The sequence below is a fragment of the Cebus imitator genome, unplaced genomic scaffold (assembly GCF_001604975.1).
Source record: "Cebus imitator isolate Cc_AM_T3 unplaced genomic scaffold, Cebus_imitator-1.0 Scaffold41, whole genome shotgun sequence".
NCBI lineage: Eukaryota > Metazoa > Chordata > Mammalia > Primates > Cebidae > Cebus > Cebus imitator.
Window position 1 is genome coordinate 9,273,051 of NW_016107356.1, and position 8,632 is coordinate 9,281,682.

The 8,632-nt window shown below is 43.4% G+C and overlaps 1 long non-coding RNA gene across 1 annotated transcript in view; it reads left to right on the top strand.

The window, feature by feature from the left end:
- The window catches only part of LOC119470804, a 12,184-nt gene extending 4,728 nt beyond the window's left edge, over positions 1-7,456 (top strand). The window contains exon 3 of the long non-coding RNA XR_005199781.1: positions 7,422-7,456. This is a non-coding gene — a long non-coding RNA (uncharacterized LOC119470804). The remainder of the gene's footprint in view (positions 1-7,421) is intronic.
- The last annotated feature ends 1,176 nt before the right edge of the window (positions 7,457-8,632 follow it).

The following is an 8,632-nucleotide window of genomic DNA, read 5'->3' on the forward strand; positions in this document are numbered from 1 at the left end:
AAAAAAAAAAAAAAAAAAAAAAAAAAAAAAAAAAAAAAAAAAAAAAGAGGGACATTTATAGCAATAAATGCCTACATTAAGAAAAAAGAGATCTCAAACATCTTAACATTAACCTCAAGGAACTAGAAAAGAAAAACAAAGCCTAAAGTTAGCAGAATGAAGGAAATAATAAAGATTAGAGCTGAAATAAATAAGAATACAATACAAAAGATCAATGATACTAATAGTTGAATTTTTAAAAAGATAGACAAGATTGGCAAACCTTTAGCTAGGCTAAGGATAAAAGAAGACTCAAATACATAAAATTATAAAAGGAAGAGACATTAAAGCAGATACCACAGAAATACAAACGATCATAAGAGATTATTATGAATAATTACATGCCAATAATTTGCATAACCTAGAAGAAATGGACAGATTCTTAGAAATGTACATCCTGCCAAGACTGAACCATAAAGAAAGAAAATTTAAACCGATCAATATGAGTAAGGAGATTGAATCAGTAATCAAAATCTCCCAATGAAGAAAAGCCCATGATCAGATTCTTCTCTGGTCAATTTTACCAGACATTTAATGAAGAATTAATGCCAATCCTCAAATTCTTCCAAAAAATTGAAACGCAAGGAACATTTCTAAACTCATTTTATGAGTCCATCATTGCCTTAATACCAAAGCCAGCCACGGACACTATAAGAAAAGAACGTTACAGGACAATATCCCTGATAATTTAATTTAATAAATGCAGGTAGAATCTAGGCTGGTACAAAAGTAATTGTGGTTTCAAACTATGAATTTTAAATAATTATAACTAGGCTCAAACACATCTTTATTAATCAAAATAGGAACAATTACAATCAACAAATTTTTGCCAATGAGAAATGTTTGTTTATTCATGTAGTATAAACATCCATGCTTTGGGATTTGATAAACTCTCGGAAAGCATTTTCTGCATCTTTCTGTTTGTGGAAGTATTTTCCATGCAAAAAGTTGTCGAGATGCTTAAAGAAGTGGCAGTCATTTGGCTAGAGGTCAGGTGACTATGGAGGATGAGGCAAAACTTTGTAGCCCAATTCGTTCAGCTTTTGGAGAATTGGCCTACCATGTGCCATAGGGTGTTGTATTAGTCTGTTTTCACGCTGCTGATAAAGACATACCCAAGACTGGGTAGAAAAAGAGGTTTAATTGGACTTGCAGTTCTGCATGCGTGGGGAGTCCTCAGAATCGTGGTGGGAGGCAAAAGGCACTTCTTATTTTTATTTTATTTTATTTATTTTTAAGATAGCGTCTCTCTCTGTCACTCAGGCTGGAATGCAGTGGCATGACCTCAGTTCACCGCAACCTCCACCTTCTGGGTTCTGCTCCATTCTCCTCCCTCAGCCTCTGGGGTATCTGGGATTACAGGAGCCTGCCACCGGGCCTGGCTCATTTTGTCTTTTTTTTTTTAGTAGACTCGGGTTTTGCCATGTTAGCCAGGCTGGTCTTGAACTCCTGGCCTCAAGTGATTTGCCTGTCTTGGCTTCCCAAAGTGTTAGCATTATAGGCATGAGCCACAGCACCTGGCCAACACCTTTTTAATCTAATTAGGAAGCAGGCAAACTCCGCCCCAATTTTAGATTATGCTGTACATGTGGACTTAGGGAGAAGACAGCTGTTCAAATACAGGTGTCAGGCGAAGCACCTCTATGTTTTGAAAGGCACAATAATAACCACCAGACTAGAACCTGTGATACGAGCTGGTTGCCATCTCAGCAATGTAATGGGACCCTTTTTTTAGCAGACCAGATGTGGATGGGATGGCAACATAATTTGCCAAAAATGGATGCCTACTCTTCTCCTTGGGAATGGTTATGGGCTTGTGGAACTCATGGCTGGCCATACTTACCTTCTAACTGGACCAGAAGGTGTATGTGGGGTCATCCTTATCTCCCGGGATGTATCCTCACCAAACTGGACTCTCTCCCATCTCACTGGGAAATTGTAAAGGCTCGCTATAGGTGACAAAAATGAGCATCTTGGCCGGGCGCGGTGGCTCACGCCTGTAATCCCAGTACTTTGGGAGGCCGAGGCGGGTGGATCACGAGGTCAAGAGATCGAGACCATCCTGGTCAACATGGTGAAACCCCATCTCTACTAAAAATACAAAAAATCAGCTGGGCATGGTGGCGCGTGCCTGTAATCCCAGCTACTCAGGAGGCTGAGGCAGGAGAATTGCCTGAACCCAGGAGGCGGAGGTTGCGGTGAGCCGAGATAGCGCCATTGCACTCCAGCCTGGGTAACAAGAGCGAAACTCCGTCTCAAAAAAAAAAAAAAAAAAAAAAAAAAAAAAAACCCATAAAAAAAAAAAAAAAAAAAAAAAAAAAAAAGAGCATCTTGGTAGTTATACCCGATGTCTGTATTGTCCTCACAGGCAGCTATCGTCGGTACCAAGTTACAAGCTAAAGCCTTAGCCAAGCACATGGCTGCAGCTTTCAATAATACATGCCATGCCCTTACCATCCTGAAGAAAATTCTCAGATTAGGCAGGTAGGCTTACAAAACCGTATGGCTTTGGACATTTTAACAGTGGCCCAAGGGGGAGCTTGTGCCTTGATCAAAACCAAATGTTGTGTGTATGTTCCAGACTATTCACATAACATTACTGAGGCTGGGAAAGCTTTAGACACTCATATCTCTGCCATTAATGTACTCTCAGTCTACCCTATATCAGCTTGGTTTCAGTAACTGCCCAGTTCTTGGAAAGCCTTTCTGTTTAGTTTACTTGGAATGAATTTACTTATTTTGTTTTGCTGTTGTGGAATATATTGTGGTTGTATTCTTTGTGTAGGAATGCAAGACAAGCTTACTTAAACTGGACACTTACTAAGCTTCCAGATATCGCCTTTTGTTGGAACTTGGAGTTATGAACAACCCTCATGATACCAAAGCTTTCTGGCTGAGCTCCTCTCTACTCTGAATGCAGGAGAACCAATAATTAGGCAGGAATATCATCACTCCTATTCAACCTGAAGGAGTTACAGAAGACAGATCTTTGTCCCTTTGCAAACTTTAGGATTAAGGGTCCTCTTGTAAAGGGAAGGGAGAAATATGTGAGAGGTGTTCGAACCAGAGAGACTCCATCTTAAGGGCAACAAAAAATGAGGCTGGGACTTGCTGGACTGCATTCCCGGAAAGTCAGGTATTCCTGGCCTCCAGATGTTACGGTTAAAGGAACAGATTGATAATGTTTACTAAAGTGACCCAGACTTAAGAGTGTCCTGATATCGCAATATCTTGAGAACAGAAGCATTCCTAATTTTGCTTTAAAAGATAATAATATCGATTCTTGCACAACATAGTAATTAGGAAAATTAATCCTCTATCACAAACCCTTGTAGCAGAGCACATCTCCCCATGATCTTTTATTAATCCTATATATAAACAAGTATTGTACCTAGGTGGACACCTAGGTGGACACATTCCTTCTCTGATAACTTCCTTCCTTCCCTTCTCTTTTTTGAGACAGGGTCTCGCTCTATTTGCTGGAGTGCAGTGACGTGATCATGGCTCACTGTAGCCTCTGGGCTCAAACAATTCTCTTAGCCTCCTGAGGAGCTGGATTACAGGTGCATATTTCAATGTCTGGCTAGTTTTTAAATTTTTTTTTTGAAACAAGGCCTCACTGTGTTCCCCATCCTGGACTCAAGCCATCACCCTGCCTCAGCCTCCCATGGACAAGTTTTTTTTTTTTTTCCTGTCGCCCAGGCTGTAGTGCAATGGCCGGATCTTGGCTCACTGCAACCTCTGCCTCCCAAGTTCAAGCAATTCTCCCGCCTCAGCCTCCTGAGTAGCTGGGACTACAGGCACACACCACCACACCTGGCTAATTTTTGTATTTTTAGTAGAGGTGGGGTTTCACCATATTGGTCAAGCTGTCTCAAACTCCTGACCTCAGGTGATCTACACATCTTGGACTTCCAAAGTTCTGGGATTACAGGTGTGAGCCACCATGCCCAGCCAACAACTAATTTTTGTCAAGGACACCATGAATACTCAATGGGCACAGGGTGATGGGGGAGGATTACTTGAGTTCAGGACTTTGAGAAAACCAGCCTGGGCAACATAGTGAGACACCTATCTCTTTAAAAAAGTATTGTATACTAAAAATTTGCTAAGAGAGTAGATCTTAATGTGTTAAGAGTTTTTGCCACAAAAATAGCAGCAATCATAATAAAGGAAGTGCAGTGAAACTGCGAGGGGATGAGTATTGTTTATGGCCGTAATGGTGGTAATGGTTTCACAAGTGTATATTTACTTATCCCTAATCTCATCCAGATGTTTACATTCAATATGTGCAGTTTTTATATGTCAATCATACCTAAATAAAGTGGTTTGAATAAAAGAAATGATAGGGTGCGGTGGCTCGTGCCTATAATCCTAGCACTTTGGGAAGCCAAGGCAGGAGGATTGCTTGAGCCCAAGAGTCCAGCCCAGCCTGAGCAACATAGGGAGAGGTGCATGCCTGTAATCACAGCTACTCTGGCAGCTGAGTCTGGAGAATCATTTGAACCTGAATGGCGGAGGCTGCAGTGAGCTGAGATTGTGTCACTTCACTCCAGCCTGGGCGACATAGAGAGATCCTGTCCCCCCCAAAAAAAGAGTCAAGCTGACTGTCCTCGTAAGACTTGTGCTGTAGCATGAGAAGACAACAATAAATAAGTAAACAGGATACTTTGACATAGTTGTAAGTGCCTTGAAGGAAGAAAACACAGAGTTTATCCTGAGGGGTTGAGATTTAGTGTCGGGTTGCCTTGAGACAGAGGAGATCAGGGGGACATATTGAAGTCATTTAGGCAATGAATGACTAGGATATTGGCGGTAGGGATGGATCAGTGGTGGTGGTGGGGAACTGGGGATTTATTTTGGTGGAGACTGACAGGACTCTTCGGTGCATCTGATGTGAAACAGAGGACAGAAACTTTTGGCTGTGAGCAATAGCAACCCAAATTGGCATCAACAACAGAAAGGAGATCATCTCCAACAATAGAAGATGGATGGGGGATTCATAATAGGCTCACCCTGGGCCATGGATTCGGCAGCTTAATGGGTTATCACAATCCCAGGTTCTTTTTTTTTTTCACTTTGAGATGAAGTTTCACTCTTGTTGCCCAGGCTGGAGTACAGAGGCACAATCTTGGCTCAGTGCAACTTCTGCCTCATGGGTTCAAGCAGTTCTCCTGCCTCAGCCTCCCAAGTAGCTAGGATTACAGGCAGCCACCACTACACCTGGCTAATTTTTGTATTTTCAGTAGAGGCAGGGTTTCACCATGTTGGCCAGGCTGGTCTCGAACTCCTGACCTCAGATGATCCACCCACCTCGGCCTCCCAAAGTGCTGGGATTACAGGCGTGAGCCACCACAGCTGGCCCCAGTTTCTTTTTTTTCCTCTTTTGTTGTGCCTCTTTCTGAGTGGGCTTCTTTCTCTGTCTGAAGTTGAAATTCCAGATGTCATATCCAGATTACAGCGTCTAGACAAAAAATGTCTCTTGTCGAGTGTCAGTCGATTGGCTTTTCTTACTGCTTAGAATTTGGTCACAGTCAGGGGGACTAGGATACCCTTTTGACCAAATCAGGCCCACCCTGGAGTTGGACCAGGAATGGACACAGTGGACACCTGAACAAGATGTAGGCTCTGTCAGCAAGGACAAGGAGAAGAGACGATGTGGCCTGGCACTCCACAGTACTCACCAGGCCATGTGGATGGGGGGCCATTTGCCTTGCTAGGGATGCAGAGAGTTTGAGAGGAAGGTGGTGGGTTTGTTGTTGATGCACTAAGTTTTGGGAAACATCCGGGTCCAGCAGGCAGTTGCATCTACAGGCCTGGAGCACAGGAGGAAGGAAATATTTGAAAGAAAAGAAAAGAAATGTTTCGGTGAGAGCTGAAACCTCAGGCATGTGGATGGATCAAATAGGGAACGTGAAGTGCCTGCAGTGTTGGCAACTAGGGATGTCACCCACTGTCCTGATGAAGCAGTTTCAGTGAGTGGCAGGGCAGAAACCAAGCTGACGGTAGAGTGGAAGGGAAGGGAAGGAATGGAAAGACCTCCAGATCCTACGCTGCTGTGCTGGACCACACTGCTTCCCAGGAAGCCTGGGGTCTGAGCCGGTTTGTCCACGTGATGAAGATGGAAGATAAATGGGGGTAGGTGCGACCCAAGCCTGTGAGCCACGAAGAAGGTATGAAAAGAGGTGATGGTCAGAACATGTGAATGCTTAGCGCTCATCACTCTATTGGATATCCAGGCTGCTGCATAAGGATGAGGAACAAGGGACACAAATGAGAGCAAAAATACAGGGCTTGACACAGCTTGTCTGTCATCACTATGATGGATGAGCTGACTAGTGACACCTAAACACAAATACAGACATAGAACATATGTTTCTAGCCTGCTTACAAACTTTATAGATACATGACTGTGTAATTAATCGTCGTTAGATACACGATGACTGAAATTTCTGTTATTACATGAATCCCTGCAGCAGTCCACAGTCCACAGTACTGATTTTTTTTTTTTTTTTTTTTTTTNTTTTTTTGAGATGGAGTTTTGCTCTTGCTTCCCAGGCTGGAGTGCAATGGCTTGATCTCAGCTCACCTCAACCTCCGCCTCCCAGGTTCAAGCAATTCTCCTGCCTTAGCCTCCTGGGTAGCTGGGATTACAGGCTCCCACCATCACACCTGGCTAATTTTATATTTTTAGTAGAGAGGGGATTTCTCCATGTTGGTCAGGTTGGTCTCAAACTCCTAGCCTCAGGTGACCTGCCTGCCTCGTCCTTCCAAAGTGCTGGGATTACAAGCGTGAGCCACTGTGCCCGGCCCTGAGTGTTATTTCAAAAAGAACACTGTGGGGGGTGGCAAAACAACAACAACAACAACAACACCACTAAGCCAGTCATAAATTGGTCACATTATTCTCTCCTGCTCACAAATGAAGCCTGGTTTCCAAATATGGAAAGGAAAGGCCCCTTGCTTCTCTCCCATATGGCTCAGCTTTTGCAGCTTTAGAGAAGAATCACTCCCTCTAAGGGGCAGCCATTTAATATTCAAGACATGAACAGAAAAAAAAAAAAAACAAAAAACCCCAAACCTACTCTATATTAAGGGGCACTTATTCTGCCTGACTCCTGAAATCACATAAACAAGTTACAGCGTTCCCTGACTCACATGAGCTATAAAAGCAGAGGCAGCGGTATAGCCATGTTTATCTTCCACGGTCTGAGGGATGCTCCATTCATAAGCCTGCAGGAGGAAGCTGCCTTAAGTTTGGTTAGATGTTGCCCACATCTGTGATTTGGAGTGTTGGCCAGGATAATAACTAAAAGCAGAAAAAAAAAGTCGTCTAAATGCTACTTTTACATTTTTCTTTTTTCTTTCTTTTTTTGAGACAGTTTCTTAACTCTATCACTCAGCTTGAAATGCTGTGGTCCGATCATAGCTCACTGTAATTTCAAACTCTTGGGCTCAAGAGATCTTCCTGCCTTGGCCTCCCAAAGCACTGGGATTACAGGCATGAGCTCCCTCCCCCAGCCAAGGTATTTATTATCACACGATTTTGCATTATCTTCCTGTTGCTTGTATTGATCATAGTTGCATGCTGCAAAATGCTTTTTCCGTGGCACTATCCCATGTGATCAGCTTACCCCCCAGAACCATAAATTTACGTTTGCTCTAAAAAGGACTTCCTGTTTATCAAAATGTGCCTGGTATGTTGCCTGGACTAGCGAAGTTATTCCTTCCATTAATAGCTCTAAATGCAATGAGACATCTTAGACTTGTCGGTTAGTCTATTTTACTTGTGTGCTTATTTTGAATATTTTCAAGATGTTTGGTGAAACTTAATTTGGAACATTACAGGGCTCTCTCATCTCTGAGCCAACTCATAAAGAAAAGAGGAGAACTGTCTCTTCAGTGTATCTCATGGGGCTGTAGGGGAGGCAAGGAGATCAGAAGTTGGGAACACAGACCTATTAATCAGTCTAGCGTATTTTTCCATGGGAGTGAAATGAAAAGAATGAAGCATATGAAATCCCTTATTAACCCTTGCATGATCAGTCTCCACATTAGATCAGGCCCTTCTGTATTTAATAGCATCCCATACTACTTTTTTGTTTTGTTTTTCAGATGGAGTCTTGCTCTGCCGCCCAGGCTGGAGCGCAGTCATGCAGTCTTGGCTCACTGCAACCTCTGCCTCCTGGGTTCAAGCAATTTTCCTGCCTCAGCCTCTTGAGTACTGAGATTACAGGCACATACCACCATGCCTGGCAAAGTTTTATATTTTTAGTAGACACAGGGTTTCACCATGTTGGCCAGGCTGGTCTTGAACTCCCAACTTCAGGTGATCCACCCACCTTGGCCTCCCAAAGTGCTGGGATTACAGGCGTGAGCTGCTGCGCCTGGCCTACTTTTTAAAAAAAGTCTTAGATAGCCGGACGCGGTGGCTCACGCCTGTAATCCCAGCACTTTGGGAGGCTGAGGTGGGTGGATCACTAGGTCAAGAGATCGAGACCATCCTGGTCAACATGGTGGAACCCCGTCTCTACTAAAAATACAAAAATTAGCTGGGCATGGTGGTGCGTGCCTGTAATCCCAGCTACTCAGG